The sequence below is a fragment of the Equus quagga genome, chromosome 4 (genome assembly GCF_021613505.1).
Source record: "Equus quagga isolate Etosha38 chromosome 4, UCLA_HA_Equagga_1.0, whole genome shotgun sequence".
NCBI lineage: Eukaryota > Metazoa > Chordata > Mammalia > Perissodactyla > Equidae > Equus > Equus quagga.
The window spans coordinates 22,455,411-22,474,254 of NC_060270.1; the positions used below are offsets into that span (position 1 = coordinate 22,455,411).

The 18,844-nt window shown below is 40.6% G+C and overlaps 1 protein-coding gene across 4 annotated transcripts in view; it reads right to left on the minus strand.

Moving 5' to 3' along the window:
• The window catches only part of GOLGB1 (golgin B1), a 78,123-nt gene extending 74,468 nt beyond the window's left edge, over positions 1–3,655 (minus strand). For all 4 annotated transcript variants that reach the window (XM_046659369.1, XM_046659367.1, XM_046659372.1 and 1 more), the window contains exon 1: positions 3,540–3,655. The gene's annotated coding sequence lies outside the window, so the exon portion shown is untranslated. The remainder of the gene's footprint in view (positions 1–3,539) is intronic.
• Positions 3,656–18,844: the final 15,189 nt, after the last annotated feature.

Sequence of the window (18,844 nt, forward strand, 5' to 3'; positions counted from 1 at the left end):
AAAGATGGATCTCCCCTTTAGGTTCACTGTAAGACAAAAATGGACAAATGCATATATAAAAATCAGTAAAGGGGAAAAATTCATGTTGATAGTAATAAATTCATGTAAGGAATATATGTGACTGCTGGACAAGCAATGCTCTTGCTATTGTTTTATGTAGCACGAGAATCATGAGTAGCAACTTGGAAAAAGAATAAGGAGCTTCATGCCAAGGCCAGGCTTCAATAAAACACGTAAGCAAATAAATCAGTCTCTCAAAGTCAATGCCGGACACACCCTCCACAAACTCTGCCACAGGATCTCGACACTTGTATGTTGCGGTGGCACACAGAATTCAATAAGGCTTACTTTCTCAAAGTCTCCACCATTATCAATAATTATTTTCTAAATACCTACTTGATGTAGAGTATTACACTGGGAGCCATCAAAATGTAAAAAGAAATATAAGGCTAGTCCCCAACTACAGAGAAGCTAGTACAAAATGCATGGGAAAATGAAATAACTGAAGACAGTGAGTGCATGCCTGTGTGCACATGCCTGTGCACCATTTGCTTTGGAATTTAAATCACATTTTCCCACAGAAACAACAACACAGAAAATGGTTAGACCTCTAGATCATTCCTCAAACTTATTTAATTCATATTTAGGTAAGCCTCAGCAGTTTTCCTTAATTCTCAAAGTGATTCTCAACTAGTTTGAGGAGGTGACAGGAAATAGTGCTATATAGCTGGGAAAAGCAAATGCAATATTATAATTTTACCGTTAGAAAATTAAAACTCCTTTTCATGACACAAAACTCCACTATTTTCAATAACAAATTTAGAAGTAAATGATAGCTATAATTTATATACACAGTACTATGCACTAAGTACTGCTCCAATTACTTAACATATAATAACTTACTTATTATTTTACTCACTTTATTATTAAAACAACCCCAAGGAGGAGGTGCCTACAATATCCCCAGTTTTAGGGAGAGTAAACCAAGGCATAGGGTGATTAAGTAATTTGCCAGTCACAGAGCTCAACAAAGCTTCCTGGCTGGTCGAGATAGAGAAGATAATCTATTTTCTGAGTAACCTCATCACCCAACATTCTTCACTGGGGCTGAAAATAGGGCTGGAGGCATGAAGGCACACATATCCTTTATATTTACTTACAGTTTTATAAGCACTATTTTTGACCAATACACAGACCAAAATGAAATGATTCAGAGTAGTATGACCCCAAAGAATTCCATATTGTTTATACTACAGATGGGCTCACTTAAGGGCACAAGGATATACAAACATGGACGTTCACTACAGCAGTATTTGTGATGGTTAATGACTGAAAACAACCAAAACCTCCATCAATAGAGGACAGGCTAAATACATTTTGATATTTCTACAAGGGAATGCTGTATAGCCTTTTAAAAGAATGAGGTAGTTTTATACTTATGGGTATAGAAAAATAACTAATATATAGTATTGAGTGGCAAAAGAAAGGTATAAAATAGTATGTGTATTATGATTACACTTGTGTGAGAGAGAAAATGAGGGGGATAAATATATATGTGCTTGAATATGATCAGAAAGTTTCTTAAGAATAAACAAATTATTCACAGTGCCTACTCTTGGGAAGCGGGGAATGGGGAAAAGGGTCAGCAGACAGAGGAGAAAAAGATTTTTTTTTAATATTAAATCCTTTCGTATTGAATTTAATTTTGCCAAAAGCACATATTGCTGATTTTAAAATAGCTTAATTAAAAATAGAGTATTACAGAACCTAACATCCTTTTATATAGTGGTTCCTAACAATAGACTAGTATGTAATGACCAGTGGTGAGATACGTCTCAAATAATTTATTCCTAATAGTAGTGAACCTACATAAGTTTATGACTTACTTTTTATAAACAAGAGTAAAACCTATATCCCTTTAATTAATCCATTAACACAAAGGGTTAAAAAGAGAGGAGGCTTTTAAGAATCAAGCAAAGGAAAAAGGAATTTTCCCTTAAAGATGATTACTTTTAGGAGAGGCTGGATCCCAGGCCTCAGAGAAAAAAAAAGAATGGAAGTTCCCCCCAGTCTGGAAGTCCTTAGAGATGCAAACAGACTTCTTGAAAAATAAGGAAACACCTTTACGTGATCTCCAAATTGGGTTGAGAGGGTCCCAGGGAATGGGCAAGAATTTCTTCTTTCATCTTTTTTAAATGTTTTTGAATATTTTATAATATAAGTAATATATTTACAGGGCTATCATATATTATCCATAATTAAATATACAATATTTGGAGGATGTTTGCTCAAAACTGTTTTAGTCACAGGGTACGCAATTAAAAATATTTGGAAGCTACTAATGTAGTCAAATTTAACGCAGTGAAGAGGAAGGCATTAAACGGTCATTCCATGATCGAGAGATGAAGTAAAAGCTGTGAAACAGTCAGTTGACAATGTCTTGCAATTTTTTAGTTCTCTTCAACTTTTAACTGGACATCTAATTCCATAACTAAATCCTGTCACTTTCCAGAAGAACATTTCCTGATTTTGACCATTCGTAATCATTCTGATCATCCAAATTTAATTACTTCATGCTTCTGGAAAGGCCTCTTGCCTTTTTGCAGAGAATTCACTGCCATCTTGCACAGAAGGGTAAGATTCTTTAAAAGCTCATAAAGTTTCCAACTATCTTCAAAAGTAGTATTTATCTACCCAGCGATCTTAAATATCTCTGTCTCACTCTTAAGTCGTCCTCTCCCCACAGACCAGCTGGAACTCTTTAAATAAGTCAGACAAATATATTCCTCGTTCGTCAAGGGGCTGAACCTTCCCTTCACACTCCTACACACCACTCCCGTTATGCGGAATAAACATCCTGCACACCACCAAATCAAGTTCTTTTTCCTCCAGAACTTTCTTCAGGGCTCCCTTTCCTCTAACAGCCTGCCCACCTTATTCCTGGGATTTTAGTGTTGGTAGGATCGCAAGGATCATCCTTGTCTCCGAATCGCTCCAGAAACTCATTAGCAGAATCGTTCGACAGGCCCTCGTTGGCGTTAACAGCCCCAGTGTTTCTGTGATCTCCGCCCTCACGACCTTTGATTTGTTTGGGTCCCGCCTCCCCTTCCGGACACGAAGTTTGTTCCGGGCCTGAGCGCAGGGGCCCAGCAGGTTCTCTCCTACGTCAGCTGCTGCGAACCCAGGCCGGCATGAGCAGGCCGCTCGGGGAGCAGGGCCCCGCGGACAGGACTGACCCGAGCGCCTTTCTCCGTCGCTTCCGGAGAAGAAACGTCCTGGGTGGGGGCCGACAGCACATATGTCCCCAAGGCCGCGCAGGGCGACCCCGAGGCCCTCTTGGCGGGGCGAGCTAGAGTGTGGGCGACTAGAACTAGGCCTGGTAGGTAAAGTGAAGCGGATGAAGGGCCGGATCCCGGACTGAATCAGGGAAAGGCGGGGCAGGGAGAGGACCCGAGTGTGGCTGCTTCGGCAGCCCCCGCGGCCCCTGTGGTGAGGGTGACTCTAGAAGGGAAGGAGTTGGGGAGCGTCCCCCCACTCACCTGGAAGAGGCTGCCACCGGGGGCTTTAGCTGCCCCGCCTCCCAAATTTAAGCCACGTCAGCTCGGGAATCCCAAACGCGACACCTACCGCCGCCGAACCCGGCCAAGGAACTCAACCCCTCGCAGTTGGGACGGAGATGGAATTAGGACAAGGACCAATCAGGGCTGTCGGCAGAGCGTTACCAGGGAGACCAGGCACGCCTTGTTTGTAACTACCCCATCAATAATGACAGAAACCAATCAACGTCAGGAAATGCTCCGCTTCCTCAAAGAAACAGCCAATGGGCTCTAGAGAGTGGTGGAGGGGCGGGGTCAGACGCGAGCGAGCGTTCCGGAAGAAAATCTGGGGGAGAGCCGGAAATGCCGGGAGGGCGGGCATTCTGGCAAAGGTCAGGTGTTTGCAGTGTGAGGTAGGTCGGCTGGCTTCCTCCGGTTCCTCCGCCACGTAGGCGGTGACTGCCCTAGGCTAAGGCTTCGGTTTTTGGGGAGACCCGGTACAGCGGGCACCAGCTACCCTTAGGATTGTTGAATGAGCTGTGAGAAGGGCGTGGGGATGTGGGTTTTGCTCTTAGAGTTATTAAATATTAGAGCCGGGAAGTAGGTCGTCTCATATGACCTTTTAGGGATGAAAAATGAGAACCGGATTAAAGTGACTCCCCCAAAGACAAATAGCGACTTAGTGATGGAACTCAGGCTAGAACCCGGCGTCTATATGAAAGTGGGTCAGAGATGTCTCTAAGGACACGAGCGAGAGATAATAGTAAATACTAGGAAAATGTCTCTCAAGAAGTAGTGGTGCTTGAGCTGGGCCTTAAGCAGACGGTGAAATTTGAGGGCTCCAGTCCTGAAATGGGAGTCAGTGAGGAACTCCAGTAACAGTCGCCGAAATCATGCATTATCTCCGGAAGCCCCTAAGGGAAGGGGCAAAAGCTCCCGTGATTTCAGGCACTCTTGACAAGAAGAGTATTAGTTTGAATTTATTGAGTCTTATTGTGTGCCAGGTATTCAGCTAGCCCACTATATGCATCCTCTCCCTAATGCTTACACACCCCTTTGAGGTTCAAACATCCACTCAGTAAGGCGTTTGCAGGCTACCCGTCTAAAATTGCAGTCCCCTGTGGTTAGTGTACACTGCTTTTGGATCTGGAGATAGAGCTGAGATCAAAAGAGACAAAAACTCCTGCCATTTTGGAGGTAATAATTTAGTAAGGAGAGAGAAAATAAAGATAAATGAAAATTATAATTTGGCAGATGGTGAAATGCTTAGGGAAAAAATAAGCCAAGAAGGGGTATAGTGCACTCAGGGGACAGCATTTTAGAAAACTGAGACCAGGCCTGATGACTTGTTTCATGCTCTTGAACTTAAAAACTTGGAATGTGCAGGGCAGCCCTTCCAGAGCCCAACATGAGACATGAGCCAGGGCTTGGAACGTATTCTGCAGACTCTCCCATGAGCTTCTAATTGAGGTCGGGGGCAAGGGAATGTTGCTGAATATCAACTGCACCTGTTTAGGGCTGAGGCACCCAGCCCACTGCATCGACAGCTGAAATTGCTCCCTGATGATGTGCAGACCTCTCACATAGCGGGTCTGAGTTATATTTTAAATATAGTTCTCGTTAAATAAAACACTCATTAGTCAGGATTCCCTAGGGGTGAAGAAAAGTCTAAATTATGAGATTTGGATTTTGTATGAAACTATCTGTGTATACTTGCCCCGCAGAGCTCTGGGTCCTTATCGCTTATATTCCCCTTTATCAGCAAAAGTCCCAGAAGAATCCAGAGTATCAAACACCCCGTACTCAAAGCCTGAGAAAAGATCATTCTTCTGAACTCCCCAACCCTCATAGGTAGTAAGTCATGGATATCTCCTCTGGAAGCGTGGATACCTGTCTATACTTTGGTGCCCATTTCTTGACTAGAGCCTGCCTGCAGGATGCAGCTGTAGCAGATGGGAACTGGGGTCCCACCTATGCTGAGGACAGAGAGACTGCTGTTCTGTGAATTGTTTGAACCCTGTTCTGGTGTTCCAAGGGGGCCAATATGGCATGGGGTAGATTTCGGACCATTTGTCTCCATATCACAGTTGGTATTCATCCTTCATACCAATTGACTGCTAGAAACAGATGCCAGAGGAGGCTTTCCACAATGATTGGGACTTTTGTTCTCCTGACTTTCCTCCTGGGAATGTTGATACTCCTGAGTAGGCACAGACCCATGGAGAGACTGGGCTGGCTTTAGGAAAACTGAGACTAGGTGTGGTAAAAGGTTTCATCCTTTTGTACTCCTTAAAATTTAGAATGTACCACAGCCCTTGGTGTGTATTTTGTTGCCCAGCTCCAGGTTCCTGGTCTCCACAGGTCCCTGTATATAGTCTGTCTTTGAGGAGGGAAGAGACTGAGGTTTGGGGACCTAGTCTGTCTATGATGCCTCCTTGCCTCCTGCTGGATGAGTTTTGAGATGGGGATTAGGGGTGGCAGGTTGGTCTTGGGAGGGCTGTAAGTGTGGAATGGGCAGATGCCCTGGTTCCAGCCTTCTCAGAGGCATCAGAGATGCCTGAGGGATGCAGAAGCTTGCCGGTTTCTGCTCCTACTTTGATGTTAAGGCCCCAAGCTTGTCTTTCAGCTCTTGCTGAGCGTCTTCAAGCAGTAGCAGTTTTCCCAAAGGTGGACAGGGCAAAGTAGGGACTGTGGCACATGGGCGAGCAGGAGAGCTAAAGAAACAGACCAGGCATTCTAGCCTGGGTTTGATGGGGTTGTCTGGGAGCTGCTCCTCTGACAGCCAAAGAAGAGATCGCTGTTAAGACTCCCACCGTGCCTGCAGGAGCTAGAGATGCTAGAGCTGTTTGACTCGAAGGCCTGGAATAGGCTAGGCTCCAGGAGAATTGACTGAGGCCTCTTTTAAGTTCAAGAGTCTTCCCCACAGCATCAGCGGGCTCTGGGTACTTCATGGAGCATGTAGAGCCAGGCAGACAACCTTGGAAGCCATGGTAGGCAAAGGGTGGGGAATGGCTCAGACAAGTGGGCTTGTTTTCCACAGGGGATGAAGCCATGGTGTTTTGTAGAGGCTAACAGCATTCATGCCACAATAAATCTGATACTATTTCTATGTGAATCATTATTGAGCATTTATAATATATGAGGAAGTCATATGGGTGCATTAGTGACTTTCTCACCCTGAGGCACCTAGAGCCAAAGGAATGAGGAATCTGAAACCAAAGAGAAGAAAATTCCTAGGATGTGTAACCATAAAGCTCTTATTCAACGTTCATTTAACAAATACTTTCTAAGCACAGACCATGTGCCAGGCACTGGAGTGGCTTATTTTTGATCTAGGCTCTAAGAATAAATCCTAGGCCTCTAAGCAAGATTTGTGATGGGAGCTCCTCCAGCCCATCAGTTTGAAGGGTATTCTTATCATGAATCTTAGGCGATGTGGCAGGTCACTCTTTTGGAGAACTCCCAAGTACTATAAAATTTCCTCAGGATGCAGCTATATTTAATGACTTAATATACTAGCACAAAGAGGCCACTAGAACTCAAAGTATGTATCAAACTGACATCTCTGATATTCTTCATAGGTGCTTTCAAGGACTGCATCACTGAGCCTACCCTCACCGATATTCCTAGCAAAGAGCATCACCAGAATTAACCAAGTCACCCCACCATTGCTGATATAAGTAATAAATTTGGAGATTTGCATATAGAGCACATAATGTGGGCAAGTCTATGGACTTCCTAATTGTCTCTAATTTGTTCTAGGTGTGTCCTACTCAGTAAACTTCCTGTGATCTTTATCAGGAGATTTCTTTAACAATTAAGAGATTTTCTCCATTTACTGCTTTAGAGTGCTAAGCATGCTGTTTAGGAAGGTGTATTCAACCTAGAGTCAAAACCAAGTTATTAATAGGTTTTGTATAACCAGGAGTTAGCCTCCCTTCTGACCCCTGAGGGAAATGCAGCCCTAGCCTCTGTCTCCTGCCTAATCCCTCTCCACCCTCAAGATTAACAACCTTCTCATTCACTTGCTTTACATTTTAATTAGGCTAACAGGCACAAGAAATACAGACTGATTAATGAATGAAGGACTTGGCTGCATAATTTATAGATCTGGTAATAAGACACCTTATTGGACTCCTGTAAGGACATAGGTGTTGAGTCTCTGATCCCTGGAAGTCTCTTTTCCATAAAAATGTGTGACTTCTTTATGCCCGTGTAGTGCTGACGGTTGCACATTCAAGAGCCAGCCATCCAAGACCTTGCCTCAACTCTCTTGTCTTCTCTATGTCTTATGGGCATCCTATGAAGCCAATTTATTCATTCCATATTTATTATTTTATTTGTTTTTATTAATATTTTTATTCTGCTTATTATTTATTCTTGTGAGTGTATTACGTGAAAATCCAGAGCACTAAAAATTGCTTGGATCTCTTAACATCAGGGCAAGCCCACTTTTCCATGTGTGCTAGACAAATCCACACTCAACAAATAGTCGCTAAGTGCCTCTTCATAATAAATTGGTTGAATAGACATAGTACTTTTTTTCATTCCCTCTGACTGGAACACTTCTGCTCCTTCACCTGGTCAGTTCATTCTTCACTTCACTTCCTGGAGGGGCTTCTGTCCATCTCCCAGACTAAGTTAGTGATTCTCATGTATGTATCACTCCTTGCAAAATAACAGTCACCAGACTTTAAATCATTTACTTGTTTAGGGTCCAGCCTGATGGTGCAGCGGTTAAGTTCACACATTCCACTTTGGCAGCCCTTCGTTCGCCGGATTGGATCCCGGGTGCGGACATGGCATGGCTTCTCAAGCCATGGTGTGGCAGGCATCCCACATATAAAGTAGAGGAAGATGGGCACGGATGTTAGCTTAGGGTCAGTCTTCCTCAGCAAAAAGAGGAGGATTGGCAGCAGATGTTAGCTCAGGGCTAATCTTCCTCAAAAAAAAAATCGTTTACTTGTTTAATATTTTTTCTTCCGCTGGAATGTAAACTCCATCAGCAGACACCATCTGTCTTCTGCATCTGGCACAGCATCTTTTATGTTATAAATGCTTATAGGTATCCATTGAATGAATAGCTGTATCTTAGAGCTTAACCTCTCTGACATAATAGACACTTGTTCAAATACTGAGAACTCAGTCATTCAACAGTTAATTGCATACCTCAAAGTGCATAATGCGTAATGGAGGGACTAAAAACAAATGTAGGGCATCATCCCAGCCCTCAAGAGGGCTCCCATGAAGCTGATGGACCATTTTCATGCAACTAATTAAATACCTACATAAATCCCGAGTACCAAAAGAGTGAGTCAGTGAATGATTAACTGAAATGAATGAATAAGTGGTTCATTTTAGAGTTAAACTTGGGCAAGTTAGTAAGTGTCTCTCGGCTTCAGTTTTCACGTCTATAAAATTGAAATAATACATGTTCCTATCTTGTAGGGTTGTTGTAATGATTAAATTAGATAATGACCATAAAATACTTAGCAGAGATGGGCACATATCACACAATAAATGTTATTATTTAGTGGTGGTAGTAGTAATATCATTATGTTCCTGGAAGGAGTCAAGGTGGGATGATTTGATGAAGGGTCAATGAATAGCATATCCTTACATTCTCAGATAGATTAGGTAAGGGACCAACTGTTAACGACTAGTGCTGAAATAATCATCCTAGATCAGTAGTTCTTAAACTTTTGGGTTTCAAGACCACTTTATATACTTAAATATTAATGAAGACCCTATATAAGGTTCTCCAGAAAAACAGAACTGATAGGATGTATATAGAGAGACAGAAGATATTTAGTATAGGAATTGGCTCACACACTTATGAAGGATGAGAAGTCCCACAATCTGCCTTTGGCAAACTAGAGAACCAGGAAAGCCAGTGGTATAATCCAGTCCCAGTTGAAGGCCTGAGAACTGGGAGCTCCTATGTCTGAGGGCAGACATTCTAGCTCAAGAAGAGACAGCAAGAATTCACCATTCCTTCAACTTTCCTGTTCTATTAGGACCCTCAAGAGATTGGGTGATGCCCGCCCACATTGGTGAGGGTGGGTATTCCTTATTCAGTCTGTTGATTCAATGCTAATCTCTTCCAGAAACAGTCTCACAGACACACCCAGAAAAAGTGTTTTACCAGCTATCTGGGCATCCCTTAGCCTAGTCAAGTTGACACGTAAAATTAAGCATCATAAATCCCAAAGAACTTTTTTTTAGGTGGATTATATCCAGTAATGTGCTGGTAAATGTTTAACAACCAGGGGAAATGTTTCTCCAGGGGTGAAATTTTGGATATGTACCACTTACTGATTTCTGTGGTATGGGCACACCTAGCATGACTGATTTCAAGCTACCAGTGTGTCATAACTGAATATGCAGAGATGTTCAGGAACACACACACACGGTATCTTCTATATACAGATACAGTAGACATATTAATTTTGTTTTAAAAAGGATTTATTTATAAGTTTATATAATTGATTTTTATTAATGCCTTTTTATTAATATTAGTATGTTTTTCAAATATGAATTAATATTAATATATTCAAGAATTGAGGTTTAATAAATTAATTTTTACTGCTTCATCAAGAGGATTTCTTTTTGTGTTGGTGTTTTTTGTTTTTTTTTGCTGAGGAAGATTAGCCCTGAGCTAACATCTGTGCCAGTCTTCCTCTGTTTTATATGTGAGTCGCTGCCATTGCATGGCCATCAAGTGATGTAGGTCCATGCCTAGGACCCGAACCCATAAATCCAGGCCACTGAAGAGGAGCACACTGAACTTAACAACTAGGCCACAGGGCCAGCCCCAAGAAGATTCTTAAGTGAAAGTCGTCTTTTGGTTTCAATACTGTGACTGTGTGGCTGTGAAGAATACAATGGCTACTACAAGCGTTGGGTGCCCCTGCCTTGATTTGTGCCAGCAGTTTCACCCACCATTGCTTTTGTACTATCAGTGCAAATATCACCACAGTGTAAAAGGCAAATAACATCTTAGTAGTATTATGAAAATAGTTTTGACCCTTCTATACTGAAAGGGTCCCTGGGACCCCTCTGACAGGGACCTTGGATCACACATTGAGAACCATTGTTCTATACTGTGGACTCTACAGGAAAAGATTGACTTTAATTTTTTTTAAAAAATTATGTTGCTTATGTTACCTAATTTGAAACTCATTTACCCCTCTACAATATGCAGATGAGCAACTCTCCAAGCCTTTCTAGTTTTACAGACGTTAGGTATGCATCAGTTAATTTTTTCCCATAGAACACAAGCTCTTCAGTTACTCCTCTATTTGGCTGACAACAAAACTGTAGAACCCCTCTTCAAAGAACCCTAAAAGTGAAGTAAGTAGAATTTTAAAAATTTTATTGAGAAATAGGGAACATAACTTTTTAGAAGGAAACTTTTTAACTTCTTTAATTCATGAGTACATTAGAACGGCTATATAAATGTAGTTCTGTTGCCATGAATGTCCTTGACATTTTGGCAAAGAGAAATAGGCCTTTCAGAACATCATATTTCCCTCATTTCTTTGAGACATTTAGAAACTGAATGTTTGCTTCATCTTGCTAAAATTTATTTCTTTATAATATTATGTTTAGTGAATAGACGCCTAAAAGACATTTAAAAACAAACTGGCCTAATATTTCCATGTGGTTGCTTTTATTTTAAATGTAAATGTGGTCTATGAGAATAATATAGATGCTTCTATTTTGAAGCATCTTATTTGATCTTATTTGAAATGTATAACTTTTTTGGCATCATTTGGGACTTTGAATATCCCCATTACATATGAATTATTTTGCAACAGTCCTAAGTAAGAAATGATTAAGAGGCTACGGAAAAACCACAGCCATGCATCCATATGTACACTGAATCATCCAAATGGTTGATTCCATCTTCTCAGATGCTATTGTGTTCACTCAGATGCCTGCCACCACTTTTATTGAGATATTTATTTCTTTATATGGCTTTGAGTTACTGTCAAGTATCCTTTCATCTCACCCTATACGACTCCCATGAGCATTTCTTGCAGGGAAGGTCTAGTGGTAACCAACTCCCTCAGCTTTTGTTTATCTGGGAATGTCTTAATTTCTCCCACACTCTTTTTTTTGTTTGTTTGTTTTGAGGAAGATTAGCCCTGAGCTAACATCTGCCACCAATCCTCCTCTTTTTGCTGAGGAAGACTGGCCCTGAGCTAACATCTGTGCCCATCTTCCTCTATTTTATGTGGGATGCCTGCCACAGCATGGCTTGACAAGCAGTGCGTAGGTCTGCACCTGGTATCTGAACCAGTGAACCCCAGGCCGCTGAAGCAGAATGTGCAAACTTAACCACTGTGCCACTGGGCTGGCCCCTCTCCCACACTCTTGAAGGGTAGTTTTGCCAGATACAGGATTTTTGGGTGAGAGTTTTTTTCTTTTAGCACTTTGAATATATTGATCCACTGCCTTCTGGCCTCCAAAGTTTCTGATGACAAATCTGCTGATCTTATTGAGGATCTCTTGTATGTGACAAGTCACTTTTCTCTTGCTGCTTTCGAGATTCTTTATCTTTGGCTTTCAAAAGTTTGATTATAATGTGTCTCAATATGGGTCTCTGAGTTTATCTTACCTAGAATTCATTGAGCTTCTTGGATGTTTATATTTATGTCTTTCATCAAATTTGGAAGTTTCCAGCCATTATTTCTTCAAATATTCTCTCTGCCCGTGTCTCTCTCTTCTTCTGGGACTCCCACAATGTGTGTGTTGTTGGTCCACTTGATGGTGTCCCACAGGTCCCTTGGGCTCTGTTCACTTTTCCTCAATTTTTTTTCTTTCTTCAAACTCAATAATTTCCATACTGACTTTTTTCTGTCTGCTCAAATCTGCCTTTGAATCCCACTAGTGAATTTTTCATTTCAGTTGTTATACTTTTCAGCTGTGTAATTCTTTTTTGGTTTCTTTTTAGGTTTTCTGTCTCTTCACTGATTTTTTCATTTTGTTCATTCATCATTTCCCTGACTTTCTCTGCATCCTTTTTAGTTCTTTGAGCATCTTTAAGGCCATTGTTGTAACGTCTTAGTCTAGTAGATCTTCCGTCAGATCTTTTTCAGGAACTGTTTCTGTTGCTTTGGGTTTTTTCCTTGGTAGGGGCCATTCTTTCCTTTTTTTTTATATGCCTTATGATTTTCTGTTGAAAACTGGATATTTGAATCTAATAGTGTGGTATCCCTAGAAATCAGATTCTCCCCCTTCCCCAGTGTTGGCTGTTTTTTGTTATTGTTTTTTTTGATTGTTGTAGGTTGTCTCTGTGCCAAGGGTCAGCATAAAGTGTAGTAAACGTAAGATCTTCTCGGGTCTTTTCTGAGCCTTTGCCTTTCTCTGGGCATGTGTGGTCACTTTCTAATGTTTTCCATATATGCAGTTGCTTTTGAATGTCCTAGTCTTTTGAATGTCTGGCTCCCAAAAAGGGAAAAGAGAAAAATGAAGGGAGGGGAAAATGGCATACTAGTCCTTTCAATCTCATGTAAGTCACTTCAGCCAGAGGAGGAGTGGCTTGCAACAATGTGAGGAGGTGCAGCAATAACCACACTGTCCTTTGTCTGGACCTCTGTGATCAGAAGCAGCAATCATCCATCAGAGAAGAGATTGCCAGTATTTGGAGGACAGGGTTCTTTTTGTCCACCTTGGCTCCCATAAATTCTGTACAAGGTGCTCCAGGAACATGTGTAGAGCTGCCTGCTGTAGGGTGGGAGTGGGAGCTGCGAGTCAGGGGAATGGTAACTGCTATTGTGCCTAGAGCTGAAATTGAAATTAAATGCAATTTACTGTCCAAGTCTTCCCGTGTAAGTTGCAAGCCTTCCATAGACTTCAGAGATCCAAAATAGCTACTTTAGACAGATTCTGCTGGTGCAATTGTTGTCTAAGTAGGGAGACAGATTCCTCGTGCTTCCTACTCCACCATCGTCCCAGAATCTTCTATATATAATTTACTTTTAATAAATAACTAGTTCATAATATTCCCGAAAAATTTAACAATTGGCTTTGGTAAAAACCAGTATGAGAAAACTCTAGCACACCACTACTTATTTGTATCTCTTGATATTTACCGTATTAGAATTAAAACAGAGAAATATTAAAAATATTTATTGATTAATTTACAAAGTAATAATAAGCTATTATGTGCTAACATAAAAAACATTTTTATGAAAAATAATTATGTTTTCCAAAACAAAAGTTTTAAAGGAAAAAGTGGCACTCTTTTGCATTTTTGCGAAGCTCTTTAGTATCTGGTGTAAGAGAAAAAAACTGGATTCTCATATCTGCTTCTGTATTCAATCTGTTGTGATATGTTGTTTTGTTTCAAGTATTTGAAGAAAATCCATCTTCACACAGCTGGGTGATTAGAAAATAAAGGAAGATTTTAATAGCCTTTTCAGAAAATTGTGGCTATTCTTTCCACACTAAAACTCAGCAAGTTGTAGTTTCTCAACACTGGCTGCAAATTAGAATCGCCTGAGGGGCTTTTAAAATGCACTGATGCTTGGTTCCCACCCTAAAGTAATAAAATTAGATGTAGGGCACAGCAGTTGAGTTTTTAAAAGCACCATAGGTCAGTGCATCTTAAATTTAATGTAAATATGAATCACCAAAGGATCTTATTCAAATGTAGATTCTGAGTTAGGAGCGTCTGAGATTTGGCCTTTCCAACAGCCCCCAGGTGATGCTGGCACGGACCATGGACTGCACTTTCACTAGCAAGGCCCTGGAGGTTCTTATGGGCAATCAAAGTTGAGAACCCAAGCAAAGAAGGCCTTGCTAAAAGTTAATTATTGATGGATTAAGATTTGCAGTAGAAAGGTGCAAAATAATCAAGAGAAAAGTAGAGACTAAGAAGAGGAGAAAGCCTTGACAAATCTGGAGCTGTCTCTGGTTAGTGCTGAAGAGTGACGGGTTGAGTCTATTTTATAATTAACAATGAGTTAAGAAAAGCAGAGTGTTCTCTCCCAAATTTTTAAATAAGAATTCGGAATCTCTGTCTACAACACTGGGGTGGATGTTCAGCTATGACATATGTGGGCCGATATGATATATGAGGGCAGAACCAGACTTTTGAAGCCAGTGGATCAAATTAAAAATAAGGCTATTTTAGAGGATATGAAGAGATTGGATTGTGTTACAGAATTTAACACTGCAAACATGTGAAGAAATATTTTTGCCATATTCTGAATTAAACACTAAAGTATTACAAAACTTTTTCAGCCATTGAATTCTCAATTCTGAGTAACTTCTCCTGATCAAACTCTTTGTAGTTCTACAGGCTTTTACCCGGTATAACTTACACTTCCTCCACCATACTCCTATTCACATTCTTAGGCCCAGCCCCCAATTTTCCAATCCCTTTACTGACAGAAAGTTAATCATGCCTCCTCTCTGCTCTCTGAATCCCGAAACACTTCTTTTATACTGTTATCATGCTATGTTATTGTCATTCTCTCAAATCTTGTTCCTGCCTCCAGGCGAAGAGCTCTTGAGAGACCTCTGTTACTTTCTTTGAATCCCCAGCACCTGGCACAGTCACTGGAACATGATAGGTGCTCCAAAATATTTGAGGAATTATACTGAAATTAGGAAATATTGGAAAATCTACAGAGAACAGCCAATAAAAATGAAAACAGTATTCGTGAGAAAAGAAAAAAGAAGAGCTGGCACTGCTTAGCCTAAAGAAGAGAAATTAGTGAGGCATTTAACAGTCTTCAAATAGAGTTTATAATGAATTATAAATGAAAAGGTGCTGGCTCTGAAGGAGTTATTTTTACATATGCAAAAATTCACCCAACTGTGTACTAGTAGTGCACTTTATGCATGCTCTCTTAATCTAAAAGATCAAAGAAAGAAAGAAAGAGGAAGGGAAGGCAAGGAACGGGAGGGAAGGAAGAAAGGAAGGAAGGGGTGAATCAAAATAGTAGGAAATGGGGACATAATGGTAAAAGACTAGTAGTAAGTGTGGAATCTATCTCAATATAAAATGGAGATTGAACAACGTGGAGGGTAAAGTAAGAGAACAGAACATGAATGTTATTAGAACAAAAAAATAGAACTAACAAAAACCTAAAGGAAGAAAGGAAGAAACCATGAACGTTTGCTAATTTCCTTATCTTCTATAGCAGAGAGTCAATAGATACTGTCTAAAGTTGGAACATGTAATTTAACAAAGATTCCAGGAAAAAAAACAGTTGCTGTCCAGTTGTTTCCTCATCTACCCAAAAAATTAAACCAGAGAATGTACTTTGAATGCTATTGAATTCAGTTAGATATTAAGAACTACCTTCCTAAAGTCAAAATTAATTGAGGACTATCCTTTCTGTAAAATTAAGATAGGCAATAATCTCCACATTAGATGTTTTAAAGGTTAAATAACTGTCTGTCCGCAGTTTAGAAATGAGACCAGAGGAACTCTAAGGCTATTATAAGCTGTAAGTTCTTGGTGTGTGTTAGAAAGAAGAAGGGGAGTAACAGAAACCCAGACCCTCTCAGCTCCCCTGCAGCCCACCTCCTAACCTTAGGCTCTGGTGTTTACTGGACTCTGAGAGCAAATTAAATGGAAGACAGCGGAACTGGCCAGCCAGGATAGGCCCAGTGCTCAGGCAAGGGGGCTCAGGAAAGAGCAGGACAATGAGCCCAAACCCATCTTCACACCCAAAGGGTTACGATCCAGAGAGAGGGGGCCAGCTTATGGCTGAGTGGTTAAGTTTGTGTGCTCCGCTCTGTTGACCTGGGGTTTCGCTGGTTCGGAAACTGGTGGACATAGCGCTGCTCATCAAGCCATGCTGAGGTAGCCTCCCACATGGTACAACCCGAAGGACCTACAACTAGAATATACAACTGTGTACTGTGTAACAGATGTTAGCTCTGTTGCCAATCTTTAAAAAAAAAAACAAAGATCCAGAGAGAGAGAGTGACAGAGAGAGACTTTGGGAAAAGGGGATAGTAGTCTTTATAGATAGTAGCCCTACTGATTGAGGAAGAAGGTACAGGTATCCAAACATAAATTTCTGGGTCTACTTGCACATTTTTTGTCTGTCAGCAATAGGGACATTGAACACGATGAAGCAAGATGAAGAAGATGTTAATACATTCTTCCCACATATACACCCGCGATCTCTGCACACACGCAACCTCATGCACAGATAATCTAAGTATCCTAAGCCCTTCTCCTGCACAGAGACCTGCCCTTACCTATCTACCACCTGCCATTCATTCTTCTTCCTCCTTGTTTCTGGTTCTGTTACTCCAGCGTCTCTGCTTAGGCAAGAGCAAGACCCCTCTATCTCTGTCTCTTGACATCAACAGGCAGTCTGTAGCTTTGCTATCACCACAGAAACTTTGGGGCATTGGGAAGTAGGAGGAGGAGGAGAAAGGGTAGGGCAAACTTTGATTGGCTAGTGATTGTCAAGGCTTGAAGCAGAAAACAGCTGGGAAAAGAGTTAGGAGGCAGAGGGCACAAAACAGGAAAAAGGGGAAAGTTCCTGGGCATGTTGCTTTGGCTGGAGAATGTATTAGAAAGAGGGGAAATCTGAGCTTGTCATTGTCACTGCCCTGCTCCCTAGGATGTTGAGGTTAGGCCAAATCTCTGAGCACTTCGGTGTGTCTTTCCATTCGAACATTAATGTAACTGGAGTGACTGGAGCAAAAATCATCATGTCTCAGTGCCCCAGCTTCCTCATGAGTACAAAGGGCATAATCATAACTAGAAGGAGGATATATAAAACCATGGACAAGAATGCCTCTTAAGACATTCTAGAGAGATGCAGAGGACCACAGTATTACATGAGAAGCCCCTTACTTCTCTGAACAGATGAAGAAAATTTTTTTGTGCTATGCCACCAACTCCTCTAGGAATATGAAAGAAATGTGAGATGGAGGATATTTATAGTGCGAGTGTAGGAAATGAAGGAGAAGGCAGAACTTGGGAAAGACCCGCCATGACCTGGATTATGATATTAAACTGTGGCAATCATTGGGTTTACATTATTTGTTTCCTGTAGAGACTTTCCCTCAGTGCTCAAAGTTCAGTGTCCTCAAACCTGTTGCTTCTATATTATTTGTTTGTTTTTGTGTTTTTCAGGTGGGAGGGTCAATATGGTTCCCATTATTCTATCTTGGATGAAATGGTTGTTTTAAATTACCAAGTTTTGGGGTAGTTTGTGATACAGTGATAAATGATACTGAAATTGATAGTTGGATATGATATGCTGCCATGAAAAATCTTGTAATATGTGGCACTAGCTTTGTGACCAGGCAGCGGGCATAGGCTAAAAAATTGCAAGGAAAGTGGAAAACTGGCAACTCATATTATGTAGTGGTGAAACTATTTGTAAACCTGCAGAAAATTGGCAGAGTGAAAATTTATCTGATGAACTTTTGCATATGACCAATGAAACTTTGGGGAAAAAAAATATCTTACTAGATGAGTATGGTAAGAAACTACAAGAAAATGAGCTAATGAAAGAATAGACCAGTTGGCAAGCATAATTTATGGGGAGCATGCAGGGGCCAGGTCAGGATTAGAAAACATAGCATGGCTCCCATCTCATGCCCCACCCTTTCTCCTCCTCTTCCTACTTGTTAGAAGATTCTTAAAGTCAAAATTTGGATGATTTATGTTTAATGTATCATTGATATAGGTGGGTTTGAATTTACCATTTTGCTAGTTGCCTTATGATTCCATTTTATCTGCACTGTCTTATAAGTTATACCTCTTCTTTTATTATTTCAGTGGTTGCTGTAGGATTTACAATGCACATGCACAACTCATCATAGTCTACCTAAAAATATCATACTTCTTCAGTTATAATTGAAAAACTTTAATAGTTCCATTTCCTTCTTTCAATTTTTTGGTCTATTGCTTCTACATATGTTATAAAACACAAATATGTTGTTACTACTTTGACACAACTTTTAAATTGATTAAAAATAAGAAAAAATCTTTTATATTTATTTTTATCATTTCCCTCACTCTTTATTTCTTTGTGTAGACCTAATTTCTATCTTGTATCCTACTCCTTCTGTCTGCAAAACTTTCTTTAGCATTTCTATAATGCAGGTCAATGAATCTGATCACCTTCATTTTTCTTGAAAAATCTTTATTTTGCCTTCATTTTCTGAAAGATATTCTTGCTGTACATGGAATTCTGGTTTGATAATTTTTCATTTCAACATTGTAAAGATGTCATTCCATTGTCTTCTGGCTTGTATAGTTTCTGATGAAAAGTCTATTGAAATTCTGATCTTTGTTCCTTGGTATGTAATTTTTC